The sequence below is a fragment of the Canis lupus genome, chromosome 8 (assembly GCF_003254725.2).
Source record: "Canis lupus dingo isolate Sandy chromosome 8, ASM325472v2, whole genome shotgun sequence".
NCBI classification, from domain to species: domain Eukaryota; kingdom Metazoa; phylum Chordata; class Mammalia; order Carnivora; family Canidae; genus Canis; species Canis lupus.
The window spans coordinates 44,439,081-44,462,608 of NC_064250.1; the positions used below are offsets into that span (position 1 = coordinate 44,439,081).

The window sequence follows — 23,528 nt, forward strand, 5'->3', positions numbered from 1 at the left end:
TTTTAACAAGATTATAAGAAAAGGAATACCTCTAGGTCTCTGATTAAGGATTTAATGTCCAGGTAATTTGGGGTAGGAAGCAGCCCTGTGAAGGGAATAGTTGTGTGGTATAAGGAAGCCGTAGAAAGCCTCAGAAAAATTCTCAAAGCAAAATGATGAGGTTATCAACAAGCAAGACACTGACTTAAGAAAAGAACCTCCAAATCTGAAGGAGCTCTATGTACAGGGATGAGGCGTGAGTGCCTACACCTCCAAAACTTAGATACTATGAGGGCTCCCCCAGAATTTAACCACAACTGAGGAGCAAAGGGAGAGGACCATGAATTTACTGTGACTGTTTCACCTTATATCATGGAAATTCAAAATTTTAAAATCTGAGTGGAATAAAAATAGACCATGTTGCTTTGTCACATTTCAACTTTTGAACTAGGATGTTATACCTGAGGTGGTATGTGTCCCAATAGAAGTATGCACATGCACAGAGCAGAGTTTTAAAAAGACACATTTTTCCAGGAGGAAACTTTCAGGAGGGGCGGGAGGGGGGGTGCTAGTGGAGAGGGCATTCCAAAAAAAGGGGGAACATCATGTCCAATAAACAGAAGTGTGAAGGTTTTTGTTTTGTTGGTTTTGTTTTCTTGGGTTTTACTAGAAAGGAAGGAGATTGGGAAAAAGAGCACTAGAACATGGATCTGCAGATAATAAAACACATGGTAATCATGGTAAGCCAGACCTTAGAGCTCAGCCTTTATCTTGTAGACAGTGAGAGAAATGCAGTTAGGCTTCCATTTTAGAATACTCAAGGAGTATGAGTTGGAGGCATTTATAAGACTCAGAGCAGGGAGTCCATTTAGGAGACAGTTGCAAACTAAAGGATGCCTACACTCACACAAAGGATTGGTAGCGGAGGGAGGAGGAAGGATTGCAGATATTTAGGAGATAAAATGGGAAGGGAACTAACATAAGCAAGATGAGGGAGAGAGAGAAAATAAAAATTATTTTCAAGATATGCATTCATAAGACTAGATACCATTAATCAGATTAGGAATGACAAGTGACAAAAGTGAGTAGGTGAAAAAAAGGAATAACGATTCATTTTTGAGCATGTCCATAACAATGTTGTACATGAAGTCTCTGCAAGATATTCTGTACACTAGGGTTTCTCAGCTTTTGTACTGTTGACATTTTGGGCCAGCCAATTCTTTACTGGCAATATGGAGAGCTGTCCTTTGCCATGTAGGATATTTAGCAGCATCTCTATCTTCTAGTTTTTTTCCTGGTTCTTCAGGATCTCTTAGAAGCTTAAAACAAAGGGGTTGGAAGAAGATCTGGGCTGTAATATTGTTCTACACACGTATCTCTGTAACAATGTTGGGGCTGTTCTATTTATGTAAAAGGACAGCCTTTGGGCAGAGAGAGGGTGGGATGATATGATTTGGTTTATCTCTTGGAACTGGGCATCGGAGCTTCCTTCCTTACTCCTGACATTGTGCCTCACAAGCTCCTGGGCATGATTATGAAATGGAAATGGATTTATGAGAAATGACAAGAAAACTCCTTAAAATCTCTCTTGATCTTAGAACAATGTAGACCAACTGCTTCTTTTTGTATGCTAATGTTCTGGAAATCCATAAACTAAAAAGATAAACACATGACTATGTTTTGTGTGGTTTCCTACCAGGAAAGTGTTTTAGCAAGTATTAAATATGTGAATTTTCTCTCTCTCTCTCTCTCTTATTTAATGAGGAAAAAGCCAGCTACTTTATAATGTAGACCAGGGCAAAAAATTACCTCAGAATTACTTAGGGGGTATCTTTGAAAAGTTACCCGGGAACCCCTAAGAATGGCCTTGATGGTCCAGGGAGAGATATGGTACCAAATATTTTATAGTTTAAGGATTGTGAGGAAATCTACACCACCCTTCATGGCAAATACCAAAAGCTGACCTGGGTTAGTACCTCTGAAGGCAGCAGTTCAAAAAATCTAATTACTAAGAATTCAATCCTAGAATCCCAAACATAGATAAGCTTAACACAGAGGGACACAGAATCCTTCCAAGAACCTCTCATTGGATTTTTATTCTCATTGCAGGACAGTAACCATGTATTCATGAGATTGTGTAGCACTAAACCTGGTAAGACTCCATGATGCATCAAAAAGCAATAGCAAAGGTGGACTAGATTGATCAGATTCCCGTATGGCATTCAAAGACAGTTAAGAATCCTCACACCCTTTGGGTTGTGTATGCCCCTGGATGCTTGGCTAATTCCAGCGTGAAGCAAAGGAAGTATCCCAAGGAAGATCCTTGACTGACTACTGATACGGTAAGTAGGGCCCCAACAGTGATGCTGAAAGTCAAATTGCTAAATCTCAAGTGGCAACCCCAGCAAATTTTGGGAGGGGGGTTGTTGTGGCAATAGCTTGGAAATCTGCTGGCAGACCTTGCTTTATTCTTAGGGCTCTTCAAATGGAGGATTAGATGGCTTCCTAAATAAGATAACAGGGAAGAAGAAAATAGTAATTCCTAGATCTTATTAGTAACGAAATTGTTCATAGTATTCTCATATAGTTTTTTTAATCTAGTCTATTTCTGTCCATATATCCTCATTTCTAGCCATAATTTTTTCTTCTCTTTTTTCATGATTAATGTTACCAAAGGTTTGTCTGATTTGTATTTTTTATTTTTTTAATTTGTAATTTTTTAAAGAAAAACTTTGTTTTATCAACTCACTCTATGGTATCTTTTTGTATTTCACTTATTTCTGCTTGTATTTTTATTTTTCCTTCTATTTTCTTTGATTTTATTCTGTAAATCTTCTCCTAATTTATTGAGATAAATATTTAGCTCATTAATTTTCAGCCTCTGTCCATTTTTTAAATAAGCATGCAAGGCTATAAATTTTCCTTGGAGGAACATTTCCATTGTAAACCTCAAGATTTGATGTACAGTGTTTTCATTATCATTTGCTCTAAGTGTTCATTAAGTTCTAATTCGGTTTCTTCTTTGAAAAATTACTTATAAGTGTGTTTTTAACTTCCAAACATGTAGAATTTTAAACCTATCTTCTTGTGATTAACTTCTAACTTAATTACATTGTTCTCAGAAAACGTATTCTACATAATGCCTATTCTTTAATATTTGTTTAGATTTATTTTTTCTAGATTTTATTTATTTATTCATGAGAGACACAGAGAGAAAGAGAGGCAGAGACACAGGCAGAGGGAGAAGCAAGCAGGTTTCATGCAGGGAGCCTGACATGGGACTCGATCCCAGGTCTCCAGGATCACACCCTGGGCTGAAGGCAGTGCTAAACCCCTGGGCCACCCGGGCTGCCCTGTTTAGATTTATTTTATGTCTTATATGATCATCTGTACTTAAGAAGAATATGTATCCATTAAGTGTTGAATACAGAATCTGGAAGCATGAGACACCCCAGCTTCTCAAAATTGTGTTTCCTGTTCTCTATTGTGCTAGAAGCAGCAGCCGCTCAGACCATTCCTTTTCTATCTCTTACAGCAGCTTCTCTTCCTTTGTTTTACCCACAGATTCTCTAATCCTTAGTTCCATGCCTCTTCTTTTCTATCTTTCTGGTTTTTACTCTCCTCTTTAGATGATCTAATTCATCCTGGGTCTTCAGTTTCCATCTGTGTTATCATGGTTTACAAAGTAGCCTCATCCAGACCTCTCTTCTGAGTTCCAGAAACATATTTACAATGGCCAACTAGACAGCTCCAACTGGCTGTTCTATGCCCTGGATTGCAAGACTTTCTCTCTTGCCTGTTTTCTTGCTCTTAGCTAAGAAGACTTGCCATCCCTCTTCCTTACTGCCTGCATCCAGTGTAGCATCAAGTCCTGTCCATTCTCCTCAAGCTCCTATGAGGCTCCTCCTTGGCATTGCCACTGCTGCTCTTCTAATCCCAACATCCATTCTGTCTTGCCTCAACATTGCTGCTAGGGGAGCTTTGCTTTTAAAGGTGCCTTCTGGGAAGCCCGGGTGGCTCAGCGATTTAGTGCTGCTTTCAGCCCAGGATGTTATCCTGGAGACCTGGGATTGAGTCCCATGTCAGGCTCCCTGCATGAAACCTGCTTGCTTCTCCCTCTGCCTCTCTCTGTCTCTGCCTCTCTCTCTCTGTATCTCTCATTAATAAATAAATAAAATCTTAAAAGAAATGTTTTCTTGTTCTGAAATTTCTACTGACTCCTTATTTTTTGCCCACAGGGCATAAGTGGTACCCAGCTTTCTTTTCAGCTTTATGTCTCAACCCCAAACCAGAACCCCACACACTGAACCCCTACAACACTGAGCTTCTCATGGATTCTGGAACTGCACAGGATGTTATGTCTTTGAGCCCTTGGAAGTGGTTCCACATGAAAACTTTGCATGCTATTTTCTTCCTCCCCCACTCACACCCTAAGCTCCATATCTAGGAAAGCAAATGTATATGCATGCCCATGCACATGCACATGCACACACACCCCCTCTGGAAAGGCCTACCCCTTTGTAAGCAATATCAGGATGAAGGAGAAAGTATTTTTAAGTTTATTGTTCTGCAGATGTTGACAATTTAGGACTAATGTGACTTTAGTTGGAGGACAGCAGGTGAGTTGGGAGAAGGCAGGCTATGGTTAATAGTACCTATATTGGCAAATAGTCCCCTTCTCTTCATTTGCTCTCTGCTGACTTGTTAGGAAATTTTCTTAAGTCCCCATGAAATAAGAGGTTCATTTCCACTTCTCCCCAAACACCTAATTGCCCAGGCAATTTTAATTACACAGCAAGGTCGGATTAGATGATTGGATGACCCTCCCAATCCACTTTCATGTTACTTTCTCTTGGGATTGGCTGCCTGGTAACTTTGATACCAGGCTTGCCTTCCTAATAATTATGCTCTTTGTATTCTCCAGTAACTATCTCCTGCCGAGTTTTCCTGCGGTTTGCATTTTATTTCTAAATCTAAAATACATGGACAAAAAAAAAGTAATTTTATTTTCTTAGCACCACATATGGAATATATTTATGTTACCATTACCAAACACTTATTGGTAGAAAGAAAATTTCTGGGTTCATTTTCTATCTCCTGCCAGATAAAATGACCCGTTCCTTAACAGAGCTCTGTCCTTGTGAGTATGGATTTATGTGAACCTGGCATATAATGTGAGCTAATTCTTTACTTTCCCGTGCTCAAACGTAAGATTCAATGTCATTTCACAGATCCAGATTTTAAAAAGATTAAAAATTGACTTGAAAAATAGAAAATATGGGGCACCTGGGTGGCTCAGGCAGATGCCTTGGCTTCAGGTCATTGTCCCAGGGTCTTGGAATTGAGTTGCCACATTGGGCTTCCTGCTCAGCAGGGAGAGTGCCTCTCACACTCCCTCTCATTCTCTCTCTCTCAAATACATAAATAAAATATTTTTGAATTTTTTAAAAATCAAAACAGCAAAAATGTTTGAAATGCCAGACTTTGTAATACAGTGCCTGTTCTTGTCACCAGTTCCTGATATGAGTCATTCCCAAATTACATGGACTTGAAGAGTACCAATGCATATACCATGTGGATATACAGTATATCCATGTAAAATGTGAAACCATATTATACATGTGCTCACATTTGTATTTTATTTTGCTATTTTATTGTATTTTTTATTTTATTTTGCTTTGTATTTTATTTTATTTTGCTATTTCTTAATGATTAATATAAAATTTATTTGGACAGTGATACATCTAGTCATTATTACCAGGCTTAATGTGCGGTGTTAAATATTTGATCCAATTTTCTTCCCTGAGTAAGTTTTTCTTTTCTATCTCTGTCAGTTTTGAAAACATACCAGGAGAAGAGGGACCAGATTCCAACCTGAACTCCTAAGAATGAGGTCTCAGAAGCGGGTCTGAAATTAGGGTAGGTATTGATCAAGACAGGATCTTCACTGAGCCCTTGGTGGCTGGGGTCGTTGTGCCAGAGCAGGTACTACTGTTTAAGTTGGGGATCTTAGGCCAACTTTGGCTTTGTGCCCTTCCATAGTTTCCCAAAATTTGTCATATTCAGCTGGGTGAAGGATATCGGGCAGGGGATCAGGTACAACAGTCAAACAGGACTTTGTATTTTAATATGCCATAGCCTAACCTGAGAACATCTGTCTGATTCATGGATAGATCACTCGAAGAAACAATTTGGCTTTTAAGTATTCACTCATCTATTCATTTTTATTTATTCATTCAGTTGTCAGTTGTGGATGGGCACAGAATGGCCTTGTGAACCAATATTGTGATACAAAGTGAAAAGTGAGGTACTACAAGTTATTATAGGTTTGTAGAAGAAAAGTCAGTAACTGTAAAGCTCCTGTGGAGCTGTGGAATAATGGGGGAGAGTTTCTATTCTTAACACATTTAAATTTGTAATTTTAGATGAGTGAAACATAGTTGTACACATGTATACACTCAAAAATGAAGCTAGTCATTCAAAAATAATTTTTACTGCAAATTATATTACCCCTCTTGGCAGAAAATTGTTATTTATATATAAAAGTTGATCAGATCTCAAAAGCTAGTTTAGAAATCACAATAAGGGGCACCTGGGTGGCTCAGTCGGTTAAGCATCTGCCTTTGGCTCAGGTCATGATTCCAGAGTCCTGGGATCGAGCCCCTCAAAGGGCTCCCACTCAGCAGCAAGTCTGCTTCTCCCTCTCCTTCTGCTGCTCTCCCTGCTTGTGCTCTCTGGCTCTATCAAATAAATAAATAAAATCTTTTTTTTTTTTAAAGAAATCACTATTAAATCTGGGGCATTTGATATAGAATGGAAATAAATTCGACCTTGCTGTGTAATTGAAATAAGTCAAATTTGAAATTAGAATGAATAAGTCCAAAATGGTATTCAAAATAACACTCGTGTGTATAAATTCAGTAAAAATACTTTTCTTTATATAAGCATAGCGAACATAAATAGAAAGAATTTACAAAGGTAGAGTCTTTAAGTTATTTGATTATGTAAATGTTGCTTGTTATTAATGCAAAGTACTAAATATACCTGACTGGACTCTAAGAATCCCCAATATACAAAAACTTGATCCTGGCTTAATAGTTCTTGATAGAATTAAATTTACAATATCACTATCACATGGTAGTTCCATATAAGTTCTTCAACCATACTTCATAAGATACAGCTGTGGTAAATGTTAAGGCCTAAATAAACTAGAAGTGATAATGACTATTACCTTGGTCATTCAATTCATGCAAACTAATACAATTCTAAGCATAAAAGCTAGTTAAGCTAAAGCATAACAAGTCAAAATACAACTGAATTGGAGAAAATGTCGTCAAATAGACATAATAGCGTTTACATATGAAGTACTTACAATATGTCAGGCACAGTGTTAAGCAGTTTTTTTTTTTTTTGGCAGTTTTAAAAGGTTGTTGCAATTAGCTCTCCCAACAGTCTCATACGTAGTGACTATTAAATCTCTAACTCACAGAACCAGAGGGTAGAATGGTCTCCAGGAGCTGAGGGAAATAGGGAGATGTTGGTCAAAGGGTATAAACTTTCAGTTGTAAGATGAATAAGTTCTGGGGATCTAACGTACAGCATGATGGTTTATAACTAATAATTTGTATTATATACTTGCAATTTGCTAAGAGAGTAGATCTTACATGTCTTCACTATACACACACACACAGAGGTAACTGAGGTAATGGATGTGTTAACTTGATTGTGTAAATACCTCATTATCTATACATATATCAAACCATTACATTTTACAATATAAATATATATAGTTTTTTGTCTATTTTACTTCAGTGAAGCTGGGAGGAAAAAGTTGCCAACTTACTTTTGAGAGAACAGAAGCTTGGGGAAGATAAACAAGTCACTCAAATTCACAGCGATGGGTGGTGCAGTCCAAGCTTTAGGTACCCTTACTCTCTCCCATTTTGCTCTTCCATCTTTAACGTATTGAACATAACAACTAAAATTCAAACTGGAATCAAAAGGTGAGTATGATGGCTCCTAGAAGAGGAATGAGAATGGGCACTTTGCTCTAGCCAGGGGAATAATTGGTACAAAGACACAGAAGTAGAAGGGATTTTGTTCAAAGAGAGCAGGGATATGATGCCTTGAGCATACAATGTGATGATGCTGGAAAATGAGACTGGTGTTCCAGATCTTATTTGCTTAGGTGTTTTTTGTTTGTTTTTTGCTTAGGAGTTTTGATTTGATCCTAAAGGCATTGGCTAGTCAATAGAGGCTTGTATTTGATAATGGGAACTCAGATGTCAATGTGGGGGGCGAATTGGATGCCTACTAAGCAATAGCTCCTAACAATCCAGACAAAAGTGCTGGACTAATCCAAGGCAGGAGCTCTGAAAGTAATAAAGATACGAGCCTTGGCGGGGTAAAAGAAATTTGCTCTGCTCCTCCCCCAGGCCCAGAGGTGCACGGACCTCAATTGACTCTTGGATATGTGCAAAAAATGGGAATGGTCAGCAAAGGAATGCTGTCCTGAGTTTTTTACACATCAGTAATGCTTCCCACTGTGGGTTCTTCTTTACCAATCCAAATGGGGAATCATCATTTGTGGACTTTGGAGGAAAAGGTAATTATAAAATTCATTAGGCTTTCTGGATAAAGAATTGTAATGCCTTCCAAGAAAATAATTAAACTACCATGGGCAAAGAGTCTCATCTGTGTAATTTAAAGCAATGTAGTGGGTCATTGTTTAGTGTCTCAAATCCAGTCTACATGTAGCTAATTCATAATCATGCTCCATCTGGCCAAAATTAGTCACATTATTTTGTAGGCCAAGCAAAAATGCTAGTTTTGTTTCAGAAGTTTCAATATTTTTTCTAATGCAATCTAATGTGCATCTGGATTATCCATTCTCCTTTTCTCAACATGTTTGAATCTTGCTATAGTGAAAGGAAAAACACAGAATCTATAGCATGTATAATAAGAAGCTCTTATTTCAAGAGCCCAGAGCCCTAGCAGAAGGGAGTTGGGATGGAATATTCTTACACCTATTTAAACAACAGGGCTCCTAAACAGATGTGGGCCAAGCTGCCAGGTGTTGAGGTGGTTCATTAGGATAACAGGCCAAAAATGAAAATAACAAGCAAACCTTTTTATTTGCTTTCTACAACAGTGCAGGCAAGAGGGAAAGGAGGAAGACACTAACTCACTAGTGTTCTATTTCTCCCCATGGAATGGCATGAGGCATATATCAAACGGAAGCACGAATGGGGATATCATCTCACTGCCAAGGAATTCTGAACAACAACAACAAAAAAGCTCCTGCTTTTTTATGGATTTATGGGACCACAGGAAGGAAGAGGGGAAAGAGCATGGTGTGAAAAGGTACTGAGTCCAAGTGGAGAAAACTGCCTTGGCCAAGGTCTTGGTGGAAGTGCTTGAACAGTGTATCAACAAAAGCCTCACCATAAAGGGGCCTCCAAATAGAGGTTCCTAGACTGGGAATGCAGATAGGCACATGAGTATGGTTGGCTCAAAAATGGCTTGAGTCCTTGACTGCAACTTCTTCCAGATGCACTGGCGGCATACCAAGTCTGGTGTGGGAAGAGCAGCTTCCCCCAGGATGCCTGCCAGGCAAAGCCTTGTAATTGCCTGGATTTTTGTCCTGGAGCTACAGTCCTCTAGGTGAATCCAGGAGACAGCAGATCTGGTAGTCAATTGAGGTAGATTCAGCTGTCCACCACGCCAATCTGCCAAAGCCATAAATTGTGAATAAAGGGCATAAAGGACATTTTTTGGTCTAATGTCATGCAATTACTAAAAGTACTTGGCAGTCTTGATTTTATAGACCTGGGAATCATGAGACCAAAGATTAGACCTAGAGCTTAGAGGAGAAACTAGAATTTTCCCTTCTTGGTAACCAACTCCATTGGTTTCTCACTCATCTGTAAATCCGACTTTGAGAAAAAAAGGGAAGGAAAAAGGAGGGGTGCTCTGACAATGTCTGTCCTTCCTCAGTCCTGCAAGCACTCCCTGTGTCACCCTTCATCACAGGAAAAGCAGACAACAGCACATATTGTGTCATTACAGAACACTAGCAAGAGTCTCCCCATCTGGCCTGGATGCAACTTACATCTCAGATGTCTCTTCAATTTGTTGCCTAATTTTCATTCTCACTGCCTCTCACTTAGACTATTGTAATAGACTTCTGGTCACTGACCTGCTTGGGGCTTATTTTTCCCACTAGAATATCTAGGAAGCAATAAGGGACACAGAATTTAAGCCTCTTTGGAAGTTACTTCTGTAGAGGTGATAATTGAAGCCCATGGGAATGAACAAGCTCTCCTAAACAGTGATGTGGGATTAGGAAACAACCACCAAACTCTTACACTAATGAATTAGGAAAAGAGCACACACCCATGTTTTCATTTATTCAATAAATAATTATTAAAAATATTTATTATGCTGTTGCTACACACTAGAAGTTAGGAAATTCTTCCCAGGAAATAATGAAGGCATTGGGATGGAGTTTTCAGCAAAAGCTGATTGGCAAGATGAACATGTTTTTCCAAATGAGGCAGAAAGGGGAGAAAAGATGGGAGAAGGTAGGAAAAAGGAAAGGAAATGGAAAAATGTAAACATGAAGCATCCTGGCATATTCAAAGTTTTGCAAACATTTCTCTAATATCTGGATGTTGGGGGTTAAGTGGGTAATGAGTAAGATGAATGAGTAGAAGATACAGCAAAGAAGCAAATTGTAGCCCAGTCCCTGAAGTGCTTATATTCCACTGGAGAAATTTATTTTTAATTTGTGATGTTTTAATTTTAATTTTTATTTATTTTTTAAAATATTTATTCATTTATTTGAGAGAGAGAGACAGAGAGAGCATGAGTGAGGAAAAGGGCAGAGGGAGAAAGAGAAGCAGGGGCTCAGCAGGGAGCCTCAGACCTGCTAATCCCAGGACCCCCCCCCCCCAGATCATGACCTGAGCCAAAGACAGATGTTTAACCGACTGAGCCACCCAGACGCCCTGAGAACTTTTTAAAAAGATTTATTTATTTATTTATTTATTTATTTATTTATTTGAGAGAGAAAGAGAGAGAGGGTGTGTATGCGTGGGGGAGGGGCAGAAGGAGGGAGAGAGAGAGGGAGAAAGAGAGAGAAGCAGACTCCCAGCTGAGTGCCAAGGCTGCTGCAATGTGGGGCTCAGTCTCACCACCCTGACTGAGATCATGACCTGAGCAGAAATCAAGAGTTGGATGCTTGACTGATTGAGCCATCTGGGTGCCCCTGGAGAATTCTTTTACTTAGAGTAATGAAAAAGTCAGATTTTTGTCTTAGAAAGCCCATTCTGGTAGTTACATGAAAGACAGGTTGTAAAGTAGAGTGACTGGAGACACTTCTGCCTACAGTCTAAGTAAAAAAAGAACATGGACCTGAATAGGGAAAATAGCAATGGAAGTAAGAGGAAGGAATGAATGTGATGGGCATCAAGAAAGTATAATTTGAAGGACTCAGTGACTGAATGGCTGTGGGAATGAGAAAGTCCAAGGTGACTCCCAGTTATTTGACTTGAGTGAATGCATGGATATCATTCACTCCTCTCTTGGACCATTCAAATAGCCTCTTTATTGGTCATCAGTCTTTACCCTTTCCAGCTTATTCTCCATATTCCCATGATACTTCTAAAATAAAATTTATATATATCGTATCACTTAAAACTTCTAGTTGCTACCTACAAGTCTGCAAAAGAAAATCTGTGCTGCTTACTTTAGGTTTCTTGGCAGAGAACAGTGCAATCTCACTAAAAAACACCTGTTTTTTATAGCATACATCATAAAAGGTACATTATTGTACCTATTGTACAGTTATTCCAAAGGTACTTTTTTTTTTCCATGCCCCCTGTCCCCAGTTGAAGCCACTGTGCCTGCATCACAGACATGGGGCCAGGAGGGTTCAGACCCACCTCTGGGGAGCGCCAGCTGGATGCAGAGGGAGGGTCTAACCTGGGGGAGAACAGCAGGTTAGAACCTGCCGCTTGGGCTTCCTGTGGCAGGCAAGCAGACCACAGGTCCCCCTCTGGTACCCAGCTTCAGACACAGAGGACCCCCCTCACCCATGGCCACCCCACTGACTTAGAAGCTCATCCGAGTTCCCAAGGTACCTGGGTTCCCAAACCCATACGCATTTTGATTAGTCTCTGGAAAGACAATGACAGACAGTCAAAATCCCCAACCCTATATTCTTGACAAGTTGTCTTCCTCTGTCACCATAAGACACACCAAGAAAATAATTGCTTTTTCTTACCAACTATGGATTTGGTCCCAAACCAACATAAACACCACCTAGAACAGGCAGCTCTCAAAACTTTAGGCGAAACACAGATGAAGGGGCTTCTTTGGTTCCTTACTCCTAGACTTATTACTCCTAGTCATTATTCTCAAATATTTGTCAGCTTAGAGACAAAGAAATTACTTAAAGTGACCCAAGGGGACAGAAGCTTCTCCCTGCCCCTAAATCTCTAAACTGTGAGCCAGAGATTTTACACTGGCAGCTGCTAGCCAAATTCTACTTGCAAACATCTTTTGCCGGCCAATACAGTGATGCCCCCACAAAATGGCTTTTCTAAAAAATCCATATCCCTTCCCCACCATCAAAATGTGAAAAATGAATTTGCAGTAGGAGTGGGGGTGCTCAGTACATTTCAGCATTCACCAATCAACAGGATCTAGAACGGTATTTCTCTTTAGATGGGGTATTTGGCTTCCAATTCATCATCTCTGGCCCAGTTGCCTCATGTGGGTTAAGCTGATGCTTCTCAATCATTAATGTGCATACAAACCACCTGGTAAATGTTACTAAAATTCAGATTTTGATTCAGTAGTTCTGGAGTGAGGCCCAGGATTTGTTCTCAGGTAATGCTAACACCCCTGGTCCAGGAACCCTACTTTGGTGACAAGGAATTAAGTAGATAGCATAGTACTTATATGTGCTTCTCTTTGGAGCCAACAGCCTGGTTCTGGATTCTAGTACAACCGCTTATTAGTTGAGCCACCCTGAGAGAAGTTCCTGCATTAAGTGTGCCTCAGCTTCCTCATTTACAAAATGATGCTAATAATAGTCCTCAACTCAAAGGAATTTAGAGATTAAGTGAGTCATTGTACATTGGCAGGCCTCAAAAGACTGCATGGCACACAATAAGGAATCAATCATTGTTAATTATTATGATTCATTTTTAAAGTTATCATGGGTCACTCCCTTCCTTAAAGTTATGGAATGGTTTTCCAATGACCTCAGGATGAATTCCAGATTCTTTGACATGGATTACAACGCCCTTTATGACCTGGCCTCTGTTTTCCTCTCCAACCCCATCTCTCTACCTTTTGTCTCTAGCAAGGCACTTTAAGCTCTTTCATCTTGATCCCTCTGCCCTAGGAGTTCTCTTTACCTAGAATACCCTTCTGTTTTTTTATCCAGCCAACTCCTAAAAACCCTTCAAAATTTAGTTGAAGCAACTCAAGTTAGTTGAGTTGGAATTCTTCCCAGACCCTTCCCATCACCACTGTGAGTTATAACAGTAGCTCTCTTCCATGTCCCCATCTCTGCAACACTTTCCACATTATATTATAATAATCAGATTGTCTGTCTCTCTTCTTTGGGGTAACTCCTGTGGTCATAAGTTTTCAATAAATGTCCATTGTGGAATTAAGAAATGAATATATGACCAATATATTCTTGGTGTTATTGTAGATCTCTTTGGCCCAAATCTTTTCATGAAGCCTCTTCTTTTATGGGTCACAGATCTTCGACTTTTAAGGATCCAGACAGGCTACAGCCCTATCCTCCCTCCCAGGGATGCACACATACTCACCACTCCATGACCCCACCAAGTAACTGGTAAAATAACAGCCCCATGGGTAATATGCAGACATTGCAGTAGTTCTTGCATTTTCAGATTCCAGAATATAGCTGATGAAGGAATGGATGTGGGGCTCAATCATCAGCTAAGATACTAACCCAGAACAGTGATTTTAAACCTACATTCAGCAGACTCCATTCAAATTCAGTCTAGGTGCTTTGCATAAACCATATTTGCTTAACTCATTTCCTGGCCTGGGAGACCTCTTACAAACTAGCTCCAGTCTGCCTCTCCAAACAAGTCTCACTGCCCTTTCTGTGCTCCAGGCACACTAGCCTGCTTTAGGTTCCTGAAATACCCAGCTGCCATCTGCAGGACCTTTACAGTAGATAGTTCCTTGACCTGAAATACCTACCCATCCCACTCACTACTCCTGTATACACATACAGACTTCAAATTTTCTGGGCCTTCTTGTCACCTCCAAAATGCAAGCTCCTTGAGGCCCAGACTTTGTTTTTTTGTTTCTGTTTTTGTTTTTCCTACTGCTCTATTTCTAAGACCAAGAGTAGTGCCTGGCCTGTAGGAAGAGGTCAATAGATATTTGTTAATGTTGAGTGAATTAACACTTCCTATCCTGTCAATATTTCATTGTGATCCCCATGATCACACTATCTGAGGGCAGCCTCCCTCCCCCCTTTAATTCTACATGAGCTTCCTGCTGGGCTTGTTTGTTTGCATGGCATCTATCAGTGATTACAAATATTTCCATTTGTTCACCATTTTCTTCCTCCTGTGTTATCTCCAACAGACTCTAAGAGAGAAAAAATATTAATTTTGTTCAGTGCCTGACACCTATTACTTAGTTGATAAATATATTTTTTCTAAAGTTGTTCAGTGAAAATTAAGTGGCCAAAGAAGAATGGTGGCACTATTATTTCATTTTATTTATCTAACATACAAAATCCTACAAAGGTTTCAAGGGTCATTTGTAGCTTTAAAATAGGAAGAAACCATTAGTATTAACTAAGGAAAGTCAGGATAGAAAAAAGCCTTAGATGTCATGAGGCCCATTTTCCCTGCTCTGCAGATAAGTAAATTAGGGCACAGGAAAGGGAAGAACTTGCAGAGCTAGTTAGGAGCAAGTCTGGAAATAAAATCCAGGGGGCAGCCCTGGTGGCACAGCGGTTTAGTGCCACCTGTAGCCTGGGGTGTGATCCTGGAGACCCAGGATCGAGTCCCACGTCCAGCTTCCTGTATGGGGCCCGTTTCTCCCTCTGCCTGTGTCTCTGCCTCTCTCTCTCTCTCTGTGTCTCTATGAATAAATAAACAAAATCTTTAAAAAAAGAAATAATATTCAGAATTTCTCACTCTATATGGTTCATTCATCAATGAGGAATACCGTGTACTTTGACTTATGTGCTCAAAATGAAATTAGGCTTTATGCACTGATTATTAGCTCTAGTTGCACACTACAATCACCTGGAGATTTTAATGTAATTAGGCTAAAAATCCTGATGCCCAGGCTACAACCCCAACCAATTAAATTAGAATCTCTGAGGATGGATCCTGGGCATCAGCATTTTAAAGCTACCCCAGGTGATTCCAACATATAACCGGGATTGAGAAGCACAGTTTAAGAGGAAGAAAGGAATGTACCTGTTTTGATTCATTTGAAAATGGAACTCAAAACTCCTGATTAATATCAGTCTAACCCCCTGACCAGGGTTTCTTTCCTAACTATCAGTCCTTGGAAAAGTCGTTTAAAAACAGCCATCCCCAACTTATCAGAATAGTACCAACTGTCGTAGTATGTCTGGATCAAATAGTCTTGTAAATAAGGACTTTAGAGATGATTTTCATAGTCAAGTTCACAATAATCCAAGGTTAGGAAGGCTTACATTCTTAACCACTACTATTGACTGCCCCAAACCACGGAAGACTGCCTTCCTAACCTTGTTTATTGGAGAGGAGGAATATATATATGTGTGTGTGTGTGTATTTGCATATGTGTGTATAAAAAAAGTTACAAAGCTTAATGATTACAGAGTGAATGTCATTTAACCACCACCCAGGTGAAAGGATAGAATGTGGCTACCCTTGTGTTTCTTCTTATCCCAACTTCCTTCTCTGCATTGAAGGTAACCACAGTCTTGACATTTATGATAATGGCTTCCTTGGTTGTCTTTATTTTTGCCACCTAACAATGCATTCCTAAACATAATTGATTACATCTGCCTTTTTTGGTAGTTGGGGGTGTTATATAAATGAGATCATATAATAACTCTTTTTACATGTTGAGTCTTTATTTGCTTAACTTTATGTTTTAAGTTGATCTAAATGCTTATAGTTGTATTTTGTTCATTTTTACTCCTGAATAGTGTTCAGTTGTATTAATATTACATAATTTATACTTTCTGTTCTTGGTAAACATTTGGATTGTTTTCATTTTGAGGCTATTTTGAGTAACACTGCTATGCATTACTCTTAAACCTGTGTCCTGGTGCACATGTGTACGCAGTCCTGTAGTGTATAAACCTCCAAGTGGGATTTCTGAGTCATGGGGTACACATGTGTTCAACTTTGGAAGAAAATACCAAATTGTTATCAAAGTAACTTATTACTCTACACTCCCACCTGCACAGTATGAGATTTCCATTGCTTCCCATAGTAAGGTTTGTTTAAAAGATAGACTGCAGTTTTGTTCCTTGTCTTCTTTGGGGAAGAATCTCAAGTCTTTTCAACTGCCTACCATTCTACCTTACACAGGCATATTGGGGCTGCTTTGGTTATTAAACTTCTATTTTTCAGCCACATTTCCTTTTTCTACTTATATTCTGTCTCTTGGAAAAGAAAGCACCACTGAATTCTTTATCAGAAACCAATTCAGTGGGGATCCCTGGGTGGCGCAGCGGTTTGGCGCCTGCCTTTGGCCCGGGGCGTGATCCTGGAGACCCGGGATCGAATCCCACGTCAGGCTCCCTGCATGGAGCCTGCTTCTCCCTCTACCTGTGTCTCTGCCTCTCTGTCTCTCTCTGTGTGACTATCATGAATAAATAAATAAAATCTTTAAAAAAAAAAAAAAAAGAAACCAATTCAGTGGACCTCATAGAAGGAACAGGAAAAAAAAAAAGAATAATAATGGAAATTTCCTGGAAAGATATCCTCTGTCAGTTTAGCTATGCTGCACAAATGTCCCAGATACAGGAATAATTTTCCTTTTTCCAGGTTATAAGAAATCCAACCCACATGCCAACCAAACACACAAGTTTAACCAAGTGTTTCTCACAGATGCTACTCTAGGATTAGTAATGAGGGCTAAGCAGGTTTAGTTTGTTAGAGGATTAAGTAAGCCTCAAGAATGAGAGATTCTGAAAGCATTTTTGTCTGATGTTCAGAACAGAGTCCAGCACATAGTAAGCGTTCAGTAAATATTTGTTGATTGTTCAGTGTGTTTTGTGTGTCAAATGTCATTCCTAAATATTTCAATGAGAAGTCCAGTGACTTTATAGGTTCTTGAATCTGTAAGGCATGAAAACTTTTGACTGTTACTATAGTCAGAATTTCAACACTCCTAAATCAAGCACCTGGCTCACTCTTTTCTCTAGACTACATGCACTGGCCTGAGCGTGTGATGGGTTGAAAAGTCCCAAAGATGGACTTGCCAAAGATGCAGATCAAGAGAGAACTTCAGGATCTTTCAATTTTCTATTACATGTTGATTTCACCAAATATAGGTGATTTAAACTTAAGACAGCTACAGTATACAAAAATGACATTTTTGTGTTATTATTCATAGTTCATTAAAAATATTTAGAATGTAACATCCTGTGCCAATCACTGTGTGAAGTGACAGAGAAATAACACTGAATAAGATAAAGATAGTCTCAACATTTTGGTCTAATGTGAACCTGATAATAAGAATGTGGTAATTGAGTCAGAGCCATGATGGAGGAAACGAAGTGGTCTAAGAGCATGAAAAGAGTGTATAAAACACATGATGGAAATGGGGGAAGGCTTCCTGGAAGAAGAGATATTTAAGCAGAGACAGGAAAGAGAAGTAGGAGTTTACCATATGAACAAGAGAGGTAAGAAAATGCAAGGCAGAAGGAAGAGCATGAACAAATGCCAAGAGGCAAGAGAGAACAAGAAATTGAAAAATGTTCAGAATGATTGGAGTACAGAATATATAAGAAGGTTGGGAGAGATAAGGCTAGAGCGGAAATCAGGAGCAAGATTATTGAAAAACTACATCAAGGGGTTGAGAGCTGTGGGATGCTAGAGGAAGATTCTAAGGAGGCAAGTGACAAAGTCAGATTTGGATTTAGATATATTATCATAATCTAAGCCTGAAAAGATGATGACCTATGCTAAGCAAATGATAGAAAGAAATGAACTATATTTAGGAGGTGCAATTGATAGGAATTGGTGAAGAGCCCAGGGTGAGAAGAAGGAGAATTTAAGAAAGCTAGTTTGGCAGTTGGGTGGGATGATTTACGGAGATAGAAAACATATGGAAGAGCAGTTTGGGGAAGGGGGTAGACTAGTTGGGTTTTGTTTTAGTTGTGTTTGAAGTGCTGGTGAATGATACAAGTGAAGAAGTGTATAGGGCAGATAAAACTAAGGAAAATCTATGAGTGACATATGTAAAGTTAGGTACCCTTGCAGCCACTGAATTTATAGTAGAATATTGGGGCTGTGTTAAAAATGCTAGAGGAAATGGATTTGGTAGATATTTTTTATGGTCCCATCATGGGCTTACATTGATTTAATCTTCTGTCCTGGCTTCCTGGCCATACTTGCTGAACATCAAAACCTGGTGTTTGTCATGAAGCAGATTACAACTGCTAAAATCCAGATCCTTTTCTTTCTAGGCATCTCCCTGGGCTACATTTCAGAGGAAACTGGAAGACAGTAGTAATGGAAGTCATAATGCTTGTTGAAAACAATACAAACAATGACAACTAACTGTTTAAGTATTTAGGAAAGGGTGATGTCTCATGTCCTGTATAGCTGCTGCAGGCACACAAACAGTTCCATAAGTGCCTCCTGGAACCCTAACTCATCCCTGCAAACTTAGGTGTTCTCCCGGGAAGGTCCAGCCTAGACTAGAATGATGGTAGCTCTTGCAGAAACATAAGTTAGGTTGACGTGTATGGCTTTTGAAACATATTAGACCTTTGAATTCAAAGCATGCTGAGCTTCTTGAAACCCCAACCTCTTCTACATCCCCCACTCCTTTTTAGAGTACTGAAGTGATTTTCTAGTTTGGCAACAAACGTCTCTGTATCTAACTCAATTGGTCAGAGATTGAGCTAAGGAGAGACTTTTTTTTCTTTTTTTTTTTTTTTGGTATGTAAACCTCACAATAATCCTATGAGAGGACACTGGGGATGAGAGAAGTTAAATAGCTTTCCCAAGGTCACAGAGCCCACATTCTTTAGCAACAGTGCTATATTGGCTCCCGTTTTCTGTCTAATATCTTAATCTTGATGGTGTCAATAATTACCACAAAAAATAACTAACATGTATCGAACATTTATTATGCCCCCAAAACTCAAAATATCTTGCAAAGATTTGGCATTTAATCTCCACAACAGTTTTACAAAGCACTGTTGTCTCCACTGTTGAGATGGGGATTCTGAAGCCCAGAGAAGTTAGCACCTACTGAATGCACACAGGTAACCAGGATTTGAACACAAAAGCCTGACCTCAGAATCCTCTCTGTGATCACTCCACTCTGGTTGGGGTAACCTCTCAGGTTCCTCTCCCACCACCCAACCCCCTGCTGCCACCTGTTCAAAGAGTCAGTGATTTGTTTCTGTACCATGGAGCCTTATCACATTTTATTTCACATAAGTTACACCATTAAAAGTATGGTTTTGAATGGTTGTGTTGAGTTTTCTGGTTTAACAGGTTTTTGTCTAGCTTAAGCATTGGAAGTAGTTAAGGAAGAAGCAGATAGAGCCAGAAATAGGCTGGCCCAGGGCCAAGTTGAGGTAGTGAGATTTTTCAACCCTGAAGGTGCAGAGATAGGGCTTCCCACTCCACAGCTTGGGAGACAGCCTGGTGCCTCACCATATAATAGAAGCCACCTTTGCCAGCAGGGGTCTCTGCTTCACAAAACAATATCCTATTGGCTCTTCTTTTAGATCCAGAAACAGGAGACTGGATTTTATTCTCAGTGCTCAGGAGGAACACGAGAACCCAGATTTACTAGGACAAAAAAAAAAAAAAAAAAAAAGGCACAAACAAAATGAGACAATATTTTACCTTTCTCTGGCTTTTTTAAAAAAGATTTTATTTATTTATTCATGAGAGACACACACAGAGAGAGAGAGAGAGGCAGAGACACAGGCAGAGGGAGAAGCAGACTCCATGCTGGGAACCTGACATGGGACTCGATTCTGGGTCTCCAGGATCAGGCCCTGGACTGAAGGTGGAGCTAAACCACTGAGCCACCAGGGCTGCCCCTGGCTTTTTTTTTTTTTTTTTTTAACTTAGAAAGGATTAGTAACAGGCAACTATAATTCCAAAAATTTTTTAAGATAGATCCTGAGTATGATGCCCCCCAAGTCTCCAAGCTAATACACTAAACTTGGAAATGTACATTTGGCATGCTTTTTTTTGTACTTGTACTCTAGCTATCTGATCATCCTCCATTTCGACAATATTTTTGTCCTGCCCTTCCATCCCCTCCCTCACCCCAATTCAGGCCTATCTATTTTGATTCTGTACTCTTCTCCAGACCTTCCCTGTCTTCTGCCTTCTGCCAAGGTACCCCTGTTAATGCTAGCACTTTGCCAGTAATAGCCAACTTGAAACAATGTAATACCTTACCTTCTCAGCAAAAAAGGTACTTGGCTGTGGAACAAATGTATCAACTATAGTGCAATTTAGTGGCTGGAAAATAGAAATAAAGGAAGAGGAAAGAGAGAAAAAGGAAAGTAAATTCCTCTATGTGGTGTGATACGTGCTTTCATCTGTTACTCTCTTAATATTAGGCTTAAGAAGCCTTAGTCCCCACCAGTTAGCCTGAGCTCTGCTGAGAAAGTTCAGAGCCCTGAATCTTTGGTCTTGATAAGGTAGATATATTATACTCCCATTACAAGATTATCTGGGAAACAAGTGTATATGAAGCTGTATGTTCATCTTCATTCTTTTTCTCCACACTACCCACCCTGTGTTAAAATACCTTCCTCCCAGGCTCTCACTTAAGCCCTGCATTTACTGACAAAACCTCTGCAGCCTGTGAGTGGGAGGGCTGGGGCAGAATGTAAAGAAAGGAAATAAATAATGGATGATAAGTTTGGCTGGTGACATATAGTTGCAACAGCAGCAGAATCTGCAGGAGTTTAAATGCAATTCTGCAGATCTGAAGAGCTCTTCAGTACAAGAGAAGGGAAAGAAACTCTGGCTGTCTTCAGCAGCTCCATAATTATAAACCCACACTTCACAGTTATCATAAGGAAACTAGCACAGTCCCACTCCAAACATTTGTGGTGGTCAAAGGTGTTATCTGAAGTGCATGAAAAGAGTTACCTGATCAAAAAAAGTTCTCAGCCTGAAATTCCCAACTCATTCATCAAAAAGTGATAGTTCCTTGGTTCTAACATTATGATGCCAAGGGAATAATATCATATGAGTCAGGTACTCAAATTCAACTGGTTTGAGTAAAAAGAGTTCATTAAAGGCTATGGACGGAGAGAAAGACAACAGCAGGATAATGAACTAAGAGGCTACAGGCCATCCTTCCCCAGAGAGATACCGTATTAACAATATACTGACAATACTTTTATGACAACTCTAGAGACCAGATAAAAAGCTACAGCACTCAAGGCATTGTAAAACCAAGAAAGAGTTCCAACATAAAGGGTATGGAAATTTGCAGTATTTGACTCGCCCTTCCCTCATGCAGAATAATGCTGAGCAACTGGGAGGAAATCCCTCAGACCATCAGGATAGAAACAAAAGAGTGGACCATGTGCCCAACATTTTAGTTTGTCCAGGGGTTGCCTGAGTGACTGGTTTCTATCTTGCCTGACTTGGACCATTTAAGAAGCTGGTACTCATTTAGAAGCCACTGAAAACAGAGATGAGAGCATGCCAGAGCTGCAGAACCACGGGTAGACACCATGGAGAGCAATAGATTAGAAAAGGTTCAAGGTGTCCTAGAATCTGCAGCTGAGCTGATTGGTGAAAGTCTTCTCCTGCACAAAATGAGTAGACAAAGACCAGCACTGCTGGGAGAAGTGGCTGCTTCTTTAAATGCCCAAATCCCAAGAAAAGATTATAAGGCAAACAAGAAACAAAAATAAAACCCCAGAAACTGACCCCTTAAAAAAATCTATGAGCTGTCCGACAATGAATTTAAAATAACTGTCATGAAGATGCTCAATCAGCCAAAGGAGAACACAGACAACTAAATATCAGGGAAATGGATAAAATGAGAATATCAACAAAGAGATGTAAACTATAAAAAATAACCAAACAGAAAAGATGGAGCTTAAAAATTCATTGAGGGGAGCTCAATAGCAGACTTCATAAAGCAGAAGAAAGAATCAGTGAATTTGAAGACAAGTCATTTGAAATCATTGAGTCAGAGGGGTAAAAAGAATGAGGAAAAGCAAAGAAAACATAAGGTGCTTATGGGACACTATCAAGAGAACTAATACACATATTAGGGAATCCAGAAGAAGAGAGAACGGAGTTGAGAGCTTACTTGAAGAGGTAATGGCCCCAACTTCTCAAATATGAGGAAAGAAATGGACACACAGATTCAAGTAGCTTAAAGAATCCTGCTATGAACAGGCACCTGGGTGGTTCAGTTAGTTAAGTGTCCGACTCTTGATTTCAGCTCAGGTCATGATCTCAGGGTTGTGAGATCAAGCCCTACATCAGGCTCCAGATGGCATGAAGCCTACTTGAGATTCTCTCTCCCTCTGCTCCTCCCCCAACTCATGCTCTCTCTCTCTCAATAAATAAATCTTTTTTTAAAGTGAACTATGATAAATCCAAAGAGAACCACACTAAGACACATTACAATCAAGCTGTTTAAAATCAAAGACAGAATCTTGAAAGCAGCAACAGAAAAGTAATTTGTAACCTACAAGGGACCTTCTATAAGATTATCAATGGATTTCTCTGCAGACAGTTTATAGGTCAGAACAGAGTGGCATGATATACTCAGAATTCTGAAAGGAAAACAAACAAACACAAAATTGTCAGCCAAGAATACTGTATTCAAAAAAAAAACTGTCCTTCAAAAATTAGGGAGAAATTAAAACTTTCTCAGATAAACAAAAACTGAGAGGATTTTTACCACTAGACCTGCTCTACAAGAATTATTAAAAAGAGTCTGAGTTGAAATCAAAGGAGAGTAGACTGCAGTGAAATATATAAGATTCTCTGGTAAAGGTAAATGCATGGACAAATATAGAAACCTGTACTATTATAATATTGTACATAGAATTTAAATGACAAAAATATTTAAAAATAACTATAAATTTATGTGAACTCATATACAGTAATAAAAATAGAAGTTGTGACAAAGTAAAAGTGGAGGGGTGGTGTTGTAAAGGAGTGGAATTTTTATATGCAATTGAAGTTAAGTTGTTATGAGTTTAAAATAGAATGCTATAACTTTAAGATGTTTTATGTAATTGCTGAGGCCACAAATAAAATATTCTGTGAGATATCTAGTCAAATTCATAA

General features: G+C 39.3%; 1 long non-coding RNA gene across 3 annotated transcripts in view; it reads left to right on the forward strand.

Moving 5' to 3' along the window:
• Positions 1-23,528, forward strand: part of LOC112657084 (uncharacterized) — a 32,280-nt gene that overhangs the window by 1,051 nt on the left and 7,701 nt on the right. For 2 of the 3 annotated variants that reach the window (XR_004817755.2, XR_004817756.2), the window contains exons 2-6: positions 2,089-2,321; positions 5,814-5,898; positions 7,792-7,982; positions 8,415-8,584; positions 9,131-9,342. This is a non-coding gene — a long non-coding RNA (uncharacterized LOC112657084). The remainder of the gene's footprint in view (positions 1-2,088; positions 2,322-5,813; positions 5,899-7,791; positions 7,983-8,414; positions 8,585-9,130; positions 9,343-23,528) is intronic. The other variant, XR_007412435.1, reaches the window with a different exon arrangement.